This window comes from Mauremys mutica, chromosome 1, assembly GCF_020497125.1.
Source record: "Mauremys mutica isolate MM-2020 ecotype Southern chromosome 1, ASM2049712v1, whole genome shotgun sequence".
Lineage (NCBI taxonomy): Eukaryota > Metazoa > Chordata > Testudines > Geoemydidae > Mauremys > Mauremys mutica.
Window position 1 is genome coordinate 224,800,105 of NC_059072.1, and position 13,075 is coordinate 224,813,179.

Sequence of the window (13,075 nt, forward strand, 5' to 3'; positions counted from 1 at the left end):
AATAGCAATATGGGACCAACTTCTGTTGGTGAGAGAGATGAGCTTTTGAGCTTACACTGAGCTGTGACACTGAATACTGTGACGGGTTGGGTCATGGAAACCCCCTTGGGACTGCCACCTGATGTACTGAGACTACCTCTGAGCCCATTTTCCCTGACAGCTTGGGACTTCAGTACCCTGTCTTGTTGAGCCAGACATGCTAGCCTGCTACAAACACAGACCCAGGTCTGAACCACATCCCCCAAAAGCTGCAAACTTAACTGAAAACAGCTTAAGAAATGCACCTATCTCTAGCACCCAGATACCCAGTTCCTAGTGGGATCCAAAATGCAAATAAATCCATTTACTCCGTATAAAGCTTATACAGAGTTAACTCATAAATTGTTCGCCCTCTATAACACTGATAGAGAGAGATGCACAGCTGTTTGCCCCCCCCCCCAGGAATTAATTACTTACTCTGGCTCAATTAATAAGCAAAACGTGATTTTATTAAATATAAAAAGTAGGATTTAAGTGGTTCCAAGTAATAACAAACAGAAGAAAGTGAATTACCAAACAAAATAAAACAAAAACACACAAGTCTAAGCCTAATATAGTAAGAAACTGAATACAGATAAGTCTCACCCTCAGAGATGTTCCAATAAGCTTCTTTCACAGACTAGACTCCTTTCTAGTCTGGGACCAATCCTTTCCCCGTGTACAGTCCTTGTTCCAGCTCAGGTGGTATCTAGGGAATTTCTCATGACTGCAGCCCCCTTTGTTCTGTTCCACCCCCTTATATATCTTTTGCACAAGGTGGGAATCCTTTGTCCCTCTCTGGTTTCCTACCCTTCCTCCTAAATGGAAGAGCCCCAGGTTAAAGATGGATTCCATTTCAGGTGACATGAACACGTATCATTGTAAGACTTCATTACCCACTCTCCAGGACACACGTATACAGGAAGACTTACAAGTAAACAGAGCCATTTACAACCAATTGTCCTGGTTAATGGGGGCATTCAAGATTCCAAGCCACCATTAATGGCCCACACTTTGCATAACTGTAATAGGACCTCAGAGTTATTTTATATTCCTAGTTTCAGATACAAGAATGATACATACATACAAATAGGATGAACACACTCAGTAGATTATAAGCTTTTTAATGATACCTTACAAGAGACCTTTTGCCTGGAGCATATTCCAGTTACATTATATTCACACTCATTAGCATATTTTCATAAAATCATATGGAGTGCAACGTCACAAGTACATTTCTCTGACCTGAAGAAGAGCTTTGTGTTGTTCGAAAGCTTCTCTCTCACCAACAGAAGTTGGCCCAATAAAAGATATTAGCTCACCCAGCTTGTTTTTGTTGTTGTCTCCTTTTCATATTAATTAACTCCAATACTTTGTTCAAGTAGTTTTAAAATTCTATCATGGGATTTCCTGCTCACCTGTGTATTTCACATAGAAGATTAAATTATTCACATGGAAGAATGTCTTTCTGTTGGTGGTGGAAAGGTTCTTTCAAGTCTCTAAATATGGGTCCACAGAGATGTCAAGGCTGTCCTTAAGAGTGGGATTTACAGCCCAAAGAGTGAGACTTTCCAAGTGGTGTGTTAGGCCATTGCTTAACACAGTGAGTCTCATCTTTGGTCCTTGGCGACATCCAGTAGTTCAGGTTTTTAATCCAACCAGCACTTAATAGTTTGTTTTAAAATGTACACTGCTTAATATTGCATATGAAATACTTAAATATCCTAATTCATATTAAAGTATAGAATTCTATATGCAATGCAAACTCAGTGGATTTTAATAAAAACAATTATTTGCTGGATGGAATAAAAGCCTGGATGGTCGGAGATCCCTGAGGACCAGAGTTAACAACCCCATCATTTAGGCAAACGTTCTGTGGACAGAACAAGACATATATTCAAAAATAAACTGTTTTTATAAAAGCCTAACCAAAACCCCCTTGTTTTATCAACAGGGCCGCCGGGGGGGGGGGGAAGAGGGGCAATTTGCCCCAGGCCCAGCAGGGGCCCCCAGGAGAGTTTTCGGGGCCCCTGGAGCGGGGTCCTTTACTCACTCCCGGGGCCCCGGAAAACTCTTGCGGGGCCCGGGCCCCCGGAGCTTCTTCCGCTCTGGGTCTTCGCCGGCGGGGAGTCCTTCCACTCCGGGGCAGAAGGACCCCCCGCCGGCGAATTACTGCCAAAGCGGGACCCACTGCCGAAGTTCAGCCGGGTTTTCGGTGGTAATTCGGCGGCGGGGAGCCCTTCTGTTCTGGGACCCGCCGCCGAAGTGCCCCGAAGACCTGCAGAGGGGACCCTCCGCCGCCGAATTACTGCCGAAGACCCGGCTGCACTTCGGCAACGGGTCCCGCTTCCGCGGTAATTGGGCGGCTGGGGCAGGGCCGGCTCCAGAGCCCAGCGGGGCAAGCACCCACCTGGGGCGGCCCTTTCCCGGGGGGGCAGCAGGCTGGGCCGGCGGACCTGCCGCAGTCATGCCTGCGAGAGGTCCACCGGAGCCCCGGGAGCAGCGGACCTGCCGCAGGCATGACTGCGGAGGGGACGCTCGGCCGGCGGCTCCAGTGGACCTCCCGTAGGCATGACTGCGGACGGTTCGCTGGTCCCGCGGCTCGGCTGGACCTCCCGCAGGCATGCCTGTGGCAGCTCAACCGGAGCCGCCGGACCAGCGAACCGCCCGCAGCTGCGGGAGGTCCAGCCGAGCAACCAGCGGACCCTCCGCAGTCATGCCCGCGGGAGGTCCGCTGCTCCTGCAGCTCCGGGGCGCCTCCCGCGCATGACTGCTTGGGGCGGCCGAATTTGTAGAGCCGTCCCTGGGCTGGGGGCCCCCCACTGCGGGTCTTCGGGGCATTTCGGTGGCGGGTCCCCGAGCGGAAGGACCCCCCGCTGCCGACTTACCGCCAGAGCGGGGGCCCCCCGCCGCTGAAGACCCCAGACCCCCGGAATCCTCTGGGCGGCCCTGTTTATTAATAGAACAGTATATTTATTTTGCATATCACCTTGTCATAGTGATCATCCATTTGAAAAAAAATTTACAGAACAAATATTCGGTTTGTATATTATTGCTCATATTACATTTATAGCAAACTAAAATAATCAGATTCCAAAATAAATGCAAAATAAATAAACTAATTAAAATAACACACAACAAAACAATACATCAAATTAATGTCAAATAAATAAATTGAATTTAATTAATTTGAAGCTAACAAAATACAGATAAAGGAGTCAGATTCCACATTTCTTTGATTTCACATTTTATTCATGTGTTTTGTTATATTGTCATGTGACTCCTTTGCGGTTTTTCTTTTGGTGGCTCAAACTTGAAACATGGCTCAGGATTTGCCTGATTCACTTGAATAAAAGGGGAAAATGTCCCTTCTAGTTCAGAAGACCAGTAGGGATTCTGACATTAAGTTATGCCCACACAGTGTCCATCCTGTATACACAGTGAGTGATATCTGATTTCTTCGTCAACTGAAAATCAACAAACCCCTCTTGCAGCTTCTCTATCTCAGGTGAGATTGAACAAGTGCTGGTATCTTCCAACAATGTGCTCAGCCTGTTCAAAAGTGCAGTTTTCCCTAATATCAAATTCACAAAAGCTGCCATCTTTAACATTTCATCCTTCAAATGAAGCTTCTCATGTGCACACTTGGCTTCACTAGAATAGAATGCTCTAGCTCAGGGGTAGGCAAACTTTTTGGCCAGAGGGCCACATCAGAGTTGCAAAACTGTATGGAGGGCCGGATAGGGAAGGCTGTGCCTCCCCAAACAGCCTGGCCCCTGCCCCCTATCTGCCCCCTCCCACTTCCCGTCCCCTGACTGCCCCCTCCCGGGACCCCCTACCCCCCGGAATCCCCCCATCTACCCCCCCGCTCTCTGTCCCCTGACTGCCCCAACCCCTATCCACACCCCTTCCCCCTGACAGGCCCCCCTTGATCCCCTGCTCCTTATCCAACCCCCCGCTCCCCTTACCATGAAGCTCAGAGCAGCAGGAGCTCACAGCCCCACCGCCCAGCTGGAGCAAGCCACACCTCCGTGTGGGCTGCAGGGGAGGGGCTGGGGGCTAGTCTCCCTGACCGGGAGCTCAAGGGTCGGGCAGGACGATCCCATGGGCTGGATGTGGCCCACGGGCTGTAGTTTGCCCACCTCTGCTCTTGCTGCACAGAAGAACTTCCGTTTTGCAAGAGGACTAATATCCTCTTGCAATCGATTCCAACTTTCCATACACCCTATTTTGTGACCAAACCTACAAATGCTGTTTGTCATCTCTTTCAACACCTGAATAAAAACATTTTAAATCTTTAAATCTGTTCTCAAAATGAGCGAGATAATTTTAGGAATGTATGTGAGATTGAGCTAGCATGTTAATGAGCGAGTCTCACACCAAGTGAATGAGACTTGACGTGTCTGGGTCCAGTCTTGTTCCCTTTGAAATCCATGGCAAGCTCCCCTTCCTTTGATCTCAATGCGGGGGGGGGGGGGTAAGGGGGAGAGTTTCTATTGACATCTATGCGCTTTAGATCAAGATCCATATATGTGTATTGATTTAAATTACTGATTTTAATCAGCAAACAGGAAACCTTGATCATTGATTTTAATCTTGTTTTGCATTTGTACTTTTTTTTTTTTCCAGGAAATAAGTTGATTCTTATTGGTTGGTAACCATTAAAACATGTTGATTTGCAACTAAATATAGCCTCTATACTACATTTGGTCTCTCTCTGTCTCTCTCTCCGTCTCTTTCCGCCCCCCCCCTCTAACCAGGAGGATTTTTTTATTATTATTATTATTTTTTTTTTGCTAACCAAGAGGATACACTATGTCTATACACATTTATGTAAACAATTATTCAGATTCTTAATTTTTACATTTCTTATTATGTTTGAAAATAGTGAAGGATGCATTTCATATTTACTAGATGATTAATTTTTTACTTAGAGAGACCAGATGGGTGAGGTGACTTCTTTTGTTGGACCAACTTCTGTTGGTGAGAGAGAGAAGCTTTTCACTTGGGATATGTGTCCAGCTCTGTTGGACAGAGATTAAAATTTAATTAAAATGCACAAAAAACAGCATTTAATGTTTCTGAAATTAGTTAAATAAAACTCCCTTATGTGCTGGATACGTAAGAAAAAAGTTTATCAAAACATATTTTGCCTTTAAAACTATCAGTTATTTAACAAATTACTTATTATATGTAAGTTAGCAAATTGAACTGGTTGTTTCTGGTCATTATACCCTTCAGGATTTTAGAACTAGTAGATCTCATCCTTGCATACCTGATTTTTATTCAGAGATTGAAAGGAAAAAACAAGCTTTTCTGCTTTTTCAGCTCCCAATTGGTTTATTAACTTTGAATTGAACTAGTCATTGACTGAACTAGTTGAATAAACTGAAATAAAGAAAATATTCTGTCTGCACTTGCAGAAGAGGCTAGTGATGTCATAAGCTGCTTTAGCATTTCAACAAACCCTGTTTCCAGGTGCTTATCCAGTGACTTCTAGCGGCTCAGTGATTTGACTTTCTTTAAAACTTGGATGCAAAGATGAACTGCTTAATATTATTTTTTAAATTAATTTAGATTATTCTAATAGACTATAGTAAATTTTGGCTTTCATATTAAGTTGTCATAATTTCAGTTTTAATTTTAAATAGGTTTATTTTAATTTTTAAAAAACCCTGTAATTAATTCAATTGAAATATAATCCACTTTTTTTATTTTTAAAAATAATCTCTTTCTATTCATATTGGCTCCATATGAAAAGCTAAGTAAAACTGACTTTTCTCTTCAATATGCCATGATTTTAATGAAAAATTGGTTTAATAAGTAGTGAATACTGTTTAGTTAAATCCAGTACAGTTCAGTTTAATTTTGTAAAGTGTCATTCATGTTACTTGTTCACAACGTACAGCAGTTAAAGTAATGGGATGCTTGAGCATGCTGGGCACAGTCCATTTTGTAGGCTATTATGAGAATAGGCAACATCTCTAGTGGCTTTGTGTGCCAAGTTATAAACATCATGGTGCACATTATTTTAATTAGCGATGGTTAAATGTTCACATTTCTGCTTCCTGTCCTAGACCCTAGCTATAAACTCTGAATTTTATTAAACATTACTGATAGGTATCCTAATAAATAGATTTGCATTTGTGTTAAGGTTTACTATGACATGCCCATTTACTTATAAATTCAGAGGGGAGAATTGTATTGAGAATATTAAAATTATGTTGAAGCAGCAAAGAGTCCTGTGGCACCTTATAGACTAACAGACGTTTTGCAGCATGAGCTTTCGTGGGTGAATACCCACTTCTTCAAATTATGTTGTTAAGCACCCTGCTCAACAAATGCCTACCTTGGTTGTGTTCCCTTGTGCATATGCGTTATGATATAGACTTTAATTATGTGATCTACTACTATTTTAAAAATACAATATATCATCTGTTTTTCTACCTGTTTAGCTGCAAGTGTATCATCTTGTTATACTTTTATATTTTTGAATAGTTACACTACGGTAATTTCATTGTTACCGTGGTCCAGTATATTTTATTTGCTTACATATTTTATATATTAATATTTATTATTTGTATTACTGTAGCACCTAGGGGCTAGCTCTAAGGGGGACTTAGGTGTTTTAGCGCCTAACTTTTAGATATCCTGTTGCATAGTGGAATTCACAACCCCAAATTAGGCACCTAGGCTCCCCATACAAAGCACAGGGTGAGTCAGGCATCTAAAAAAGGGATTCACAGAAGCTAGTATGCTGAAGGAGGGAATGTTTAAGCTAGTCAATGGGAAATGTTGTGGAGAGGTGTGTAGCCTAAGCTGCTTCCTTCAAAGGACATTTTTAAATCAGCAGGTCTGGATGAGATACATCCAAGAGTTTGAAAAGAACTGGTGGAGGAGCTCTCGGGACCATTAACGTTGATTTTCAGTAAGTCTTGGAACACTGGAGAAGTTCCAGAAGAATGGAGGAAAGCTAATGTTAGTGTATTGTATTGTAATGTAGTTAATGTATTTTAAAAGGGTAGATAGAATGACTTGAGTAATTATAGGCCTGACAGTTTGACATTGATCCCAGGCAAGTTGATGGAGCAGCTAATACAAGACTCAATTACTAAAAAAATTAAAGGGGAGGATGATATAATTAATGAAAATCAACATGGGTTTATGGAAAATAGATCCTGTCAAACTAACTTGATAGCTTTCTTGGATTAGAGTGCAAGTTTGGTTGAGAAATTTAATAGCATTGATGTAATATACCCAGGCATTTGACTTGATACTGCATGACATTTCGATTTAAAAAAAAACCAAAAACTAGAAAGATATAAAACTGACATGGCACACATTAAATGGTTTAAAATCTGGCTTACTGATAGATCTCAAAATGTAATTGTAAATGGGGAGTCATCATCGAACGGGTGTATTTCTATTTAAGTCAGATTTTTTTGATAAAATGCTTTTCAAGGAAAAAACTTGTCTAAAGATAGTTTTAATTAAGATCCATTATAGCTCAAAGATATCTCATCATGGAATAGGGATTATAAATTCTAATTCTATAGTATGAGACAATATATTCATGCAATGTTTAAGAAAAGTTTTGTACATGAGTTCCAATAGTTCATGGATTAGGGACCCAATTTTATGTATAGATTATTTAGGTTACTCTTTCTTTCTACTCCATGGGACTCAGTGCTCAGTTTAGAAGATACCATCAGAGATGCTTAGTTTTGCAGTTCTCAAACTGTGGATTTGTGTCTCCAGAGGTAACATGCTTGTTAACAGCAAAAATGCTTTTAAATAAATAATATATAGAGGTGAGAAATAACAGACCTCAACTCTATTGTCCTGCAAATTTGTGTACAGAGTCAGTCCCTTACCTCTCTCTAAAAGTGCAAAGTTTCGAAAAGTTCAATGAATAGAAGATTGTTGGGGGCGGAATAGATCTGGACAAGGAGAAGACGTCTGGAGATAAATGTGAGAAGCGAGGGACATATGCTTGTTTTGTTAAAATATTATATGTTTGCTGTTGAAGAAAAAAATCTAGAATACTTAACATTGTTGTTTTAGTTAAATAAAACAATTTAAATGTCTGTCTGGTGATGTTCTCCTTCTAATACAGCATGGCAAGAAAATCCCCCAAATATTAATGATTAACCTGTTGAATTGGAGACAGTTCATCTTCCAATGACTTCATAAATATCTGCTTCAATTACCTTTGGTAAATGAAATAACCAAACAATCATTCATTTTCTGATATAGCTGTAAAACTCATTTGAAAAGTTTTCAAAATAAATCACTGTTTAAAAATGTATAGTGTGTACCTTCTAAAAATGAAACCTACATCTATCTGAGTTGTGAAGAATACAGTATGTATTAAGGTTATAACAATCAACAAGAATGCACTTTTATGTAGAAAACCACAATTAAATCGAGTCTTCCTGACTAGTGATTTAAATCATGATTTAAATCAATTTGATTAAAATCAAATCCACCCTAATTTCAAACCATGGGCAGTTTGATTCATGTGCTGTTCAAAAATTCCAGTACTTTTAAAATGGGAAAGGTGCATCGTTCACCTCCTCCTTTCCACCTGCACTCAGAACTGGCTGAACTGTTTATGCCCAAACTTAAAAACAAAAGTGGGAAATTTCCATCCAAATGGTGAAATTTTCATCAAATTGAAGGACCAAAAATGGGATTAGAATGGAAACTATATGCAACTTTAATTGCTGCAATTGTTGCAGCTACTACTGTGATAATAATTTTAGTAAGAAAATGGTTTAAAATTTAACTGCACATTGACTAGCCAAGTACAGTACATTTTAATTTCACAGTGTGTCTTTAATACATCTCACAACACACAGCAGTTACAGCAATAATTTCAGTACAAGTTTAATAGTAGGTGGGAATATTGGTGAGAGGTGGTGGGGCAGGGCAGACAAAGCCTCAAGACTGATATTTTGTCTTTACTGTCTGTAAGCCATTCCAGGTGATAGTCATGATTCCTGAACATGCTGTGTTGAGAAACGTTGTGTACTAATTAGACAGAAACAAAAAACTCAGGCGAGTGACTGGCATGGGAATTATACAAAAATATCTCTATCTTTGCTAACAACTCCTGTATGTGTGCTGCTTGTTGACTCTGAACTCTCTTTGAATCAGCTCTGTTTTCACAGTGACCTAGTAGTACCAGTTGGGTTCTGCTTGAACTACCCATGTTGCTTCATCACACCATACAAAACAGAACAACCCTTCTGCTGTATATAGTTCTTAGCGCTGCTAGTATGCTGTCCTCAAGGATTCTAAACCTGTACATAAGCAGTTAGCTGTTCTTGGGGCCTGGCTGTTTACTTGTGTCCCCTTGTTGAAACCAAAAGAGAGAACTGCTGCTTCTGTTAACAATTGTATTAGAAGAAAGAGAAGAACTGGGTGATACTCTGTGTCTCACCTAGGGTGACCAGACAGCAACTATGAAAAATCGGGACATGGGTGTGGGGGTAATAGGAGCCTAGATAAGAAAAAGACCCAAAAATTGGGACTGTCCCTATAAAATCGGGACATCTGGTCATCCTAGTCTCACCTTCTGTTCCTCGCTGTTCTTCATTTAGATACTTCTTTAGAGAGAGATCCAGGGAGAGAGAGAAGTGAGAGAACCAGGAGACTAATTTGAGGAACTTTGAACAGTTGGGTATATTGAATGCTGTGGGTTGATCTTTCTTGTCTGGTATCATGCTGCTTTCATGTCTTAATGTACTCTGTAACTGCTGTGAACATGTCTGAGAATGGAACTGTAAGTTCATGATCCCCATAGTTGTTATACTTCGCACTTCTGTAAAGTTTTTTGGGATCTGAGAGTTTTACAAATATTAAGTTAAGCTCACAATACACGAGGGAGGGAGGAAAAATACAATTTCCCCTATTTACAAATGGGGAAACTGAGGTCCAAAGATCTTATGGAACTTAGCCAAAGCCACACAGTAATTAAGTGGTAGAGCAGAGAAGAGAACACACATCTCTTGGCTCCTTGTTCTGTGCTTTCTTCACTAGGTGTTTATTCCTACATTTTAAAATGTAGGACATTTTTCACTGGTAAGATTTCTCCCCACCAGGGCCGGCTCCAGACCCCAGCGCGCCAAGCGCGCGCTTGGGGCGGCATTTTGCTGGCAGGGCGGCAGCCGGCTCCGGCGGACCTTCCGCAGTCATGCCTGTGGGAGGTCCACCGGAGCCGCGGGACCGGCACCGCCAGAGCGTGCCCCGCGGCGCGCCGCCCTGCTTGGGGCGGCGGGATTCCTAGAACCGCCCCTGATCCCCACCCACGGTTTTCTTGGATTCTCCATGTGCCTAATGCTCCGCTGTCAATGGAGCTGAAGTCAATGGAGTTGCACTCATTTTATTTTTAACTTTTCTGGTTTTGCTGTGACATGAAGTGGATTTCTAAGCATTTGCCTCTTGTCTCTTTTCCCCACCTTTCTCACAAGAGCAGGATTAAGAAAATAGCAGTAGAGAGGACAGTATGTTGGATGGATGCGGTTTATAGCTCTATGTTTATTATACATTGTCCCTCTTGCATTTTAGAGTGGCCCCACTTCACGCTCATTGAAGCTACGTTGGATGGATAATTACTGAAGCCGCTAGGAATTCTTCTAAACATATACAGTATATCTTTCCTCCTTCACCCCATGACTTTTGTATAATCTTTTTTTCCTGCTGGACTGCAGCATTGAAGGAGCTGCCTTTCACTTGTCCTTCTCTTGTACCAAGACTTGCATTACATTATTAGAGGACTTCCCATGTTGTTCTCTTGCTCTTTGAGCAAGTCCTGATAGACCTTAAGATAAACATTAAGGACCCTAAGTATACTTTTACCTTAGCACCTAGGAGCCTCCAGTCATGGACCAGGATCCCATTCTGCTAGGTGCTGTACAAACACACAACCAAACGACAGTCCCAGTTCCAAAGAGATTACAATAAAGTGGTTACATCTTTATGGTAGTAAGAAATTTTGAAACAAAATGTCATACTGAAAAATCCAAATGTTTAATTTTATTTGATGTGAAATGTTTTATTAGTTTTTTCAGATTTTATTAGTTTTCTTTCCCCCAACTGAAACAATTAGATGAAATTGGCACAAATTTGCATTTCCCCCAGAAATAAGTTGTGTGTGAAAAATTTTGACCAGCTCTGTTCTTGGGAATAAAATAAGACCAGTTGAACCTGTCTAAAACTGGATAGCTTGCACGAGGAGTACATGTGCACACTGAGTGCGAGTGAGCTGCTGACCTAGTAAATGCTGATCAGAGGAGATAGTGTAAGAGGAGAGACTGGATGTGTAGTTGACTGGATGTCAACTACACATCCAGTTGACTGGATGTTGACTGGATGTGTAGCTACAACTCCAGTAGCTAAACTTCCAAATTTAGAAAACATCTGAAGGATTCCTGGTGTTTGTAAGTGTACCTTGATTTGAGGCTTAATGTCTTCATGTTCCTTTTACATACATATTAATCTTTCCTTTTTATACAAGTCGATTTCATGTTGAAGAGCCAGGGAAGACACACTTTTATAGCAATCACACAAAAAGATCATAAGTAAATATGCAAAAAAAAAAAAAGAGAGAGAGAGAGAGAGAGAGATTCACATGGTTTTATCAGTAGTATTCAGTGCTGTATCGATTTCTTATTCTCTTAGGCCGTGTCTACACTATTGGCTAAATCAGCACCGCTTCAGTTGATTCAGTGGTGTCAATTTAGCAGGTTTGGTGAAGACACGCTAAGTTGATGGGAGAGCGCTCTCCCATTGACATCTGTACTCCACCTCCCTGAGTGCTCTCCCTTGTAGGCACTGCTGTAAGTTGACCTAAGTTACGTCAACTTCAGTTACGTAACTTATGTAACTGAACTAGCGTAACTTAGATCAACTTACAGCGTTAGTGTAGACCAGCCCTTAGAAATGTCAAAATAATTTATCCTTGAGTCACCCAATATTGATTATAAAATACCATGGCAACTGACGTACTTCAGTCTGTCAAATCAGTCAACAGTTACCACTTCATAAGTGCTGATATTCATATAATGAGGATGTTTATCTTTAGAAAAAGTCTGTTTTTTATTTGCAGCCTCTAACTTTTGCACAGTCCTGAAGGCACTCTATGCAGAGTGTATTTATTAGGATACAGCCCAGATATCACCCTAGTGAAATCATCAATGTCACACAATACTTTTCATTAGTGTACGTGAATAAAAATAAACTGACATTTTTATGAAAGAACTGAGATAGGTCAACTGCATTAAAATATATTTATTTTTTAAAAATTCAAATAGTCATCTGCTGTTTATACTATACCCCAGAGACAAGGGAAACTTTCTCCTAAAGCCTGGGATGGGAAAATTTAAAAGCTAAGTCAAGGTGAAGGTAAAATTGCCTTTCAAATTTTGTCTGCATGGGACTATCCCCCGGCTCTTTTTTTGTTTTTTTTTAAAGACCAGCTTTCCAAACTGAAAAAAAGAGAATCAGCAATGATATAACTTTTCTCATTCATTTGTCCTAAAGAGCATTTCTAGTACTGTCAATGAGTATTTTTGTAGAGTAAACATCATGCTGACTGCATGACTTTTTTTGAAATGGAAGTCTAGGGGCATTTGGACCATAATTATGAAGACACACCTGATTTTGTGTGTGTGCATTTGAGGAGATTTAATATTCCAGGTTATAAGTAAACAAATTACACAGGAAGTGAAGAAATGTATTGACAGTTTTTTCATATGGCATATGGTATGGTTCCTGCATTGCAAGGCATCTGAACAAGAAATTTCCTTATTTATGACAGAGGGAGCTGTATTTTAATTGGTTTCTATCACTCTACCATCCATGTCTACCAACATGCAAAATGCTGTTACTTTTCTTTGTTTTGGTAAGTGGTTCTTTAACCAGAAGAGGGTGAGTAGGATGTTTCAGTAGTTAAATTACAGAAAGTTTTCTCTTTCCCTCTCAGTTCCACAACAAAGTCCAAATATAGCTGTTTCAGTTTTGGAATATTGCTTGCTAAACAATCTTCCCATTT

At 40.6% G+C, this 13,075-nt stretch overlaps 1 protein-coding gene across 6 annotated transcripts in view; it reads left to right on the top strand.

Moving 5' to 3' along the window:
• Positions 1 to 13,075, top strand: part of SH3KBP1 (SH3 domain containing kinase binding protein 1) — a 351,211-nt gene that overhangs the window by 157,741 nt on the left and 180,395 nt on the right. The gene's annotated exons all lie outside the window — the stretch shown is intronic.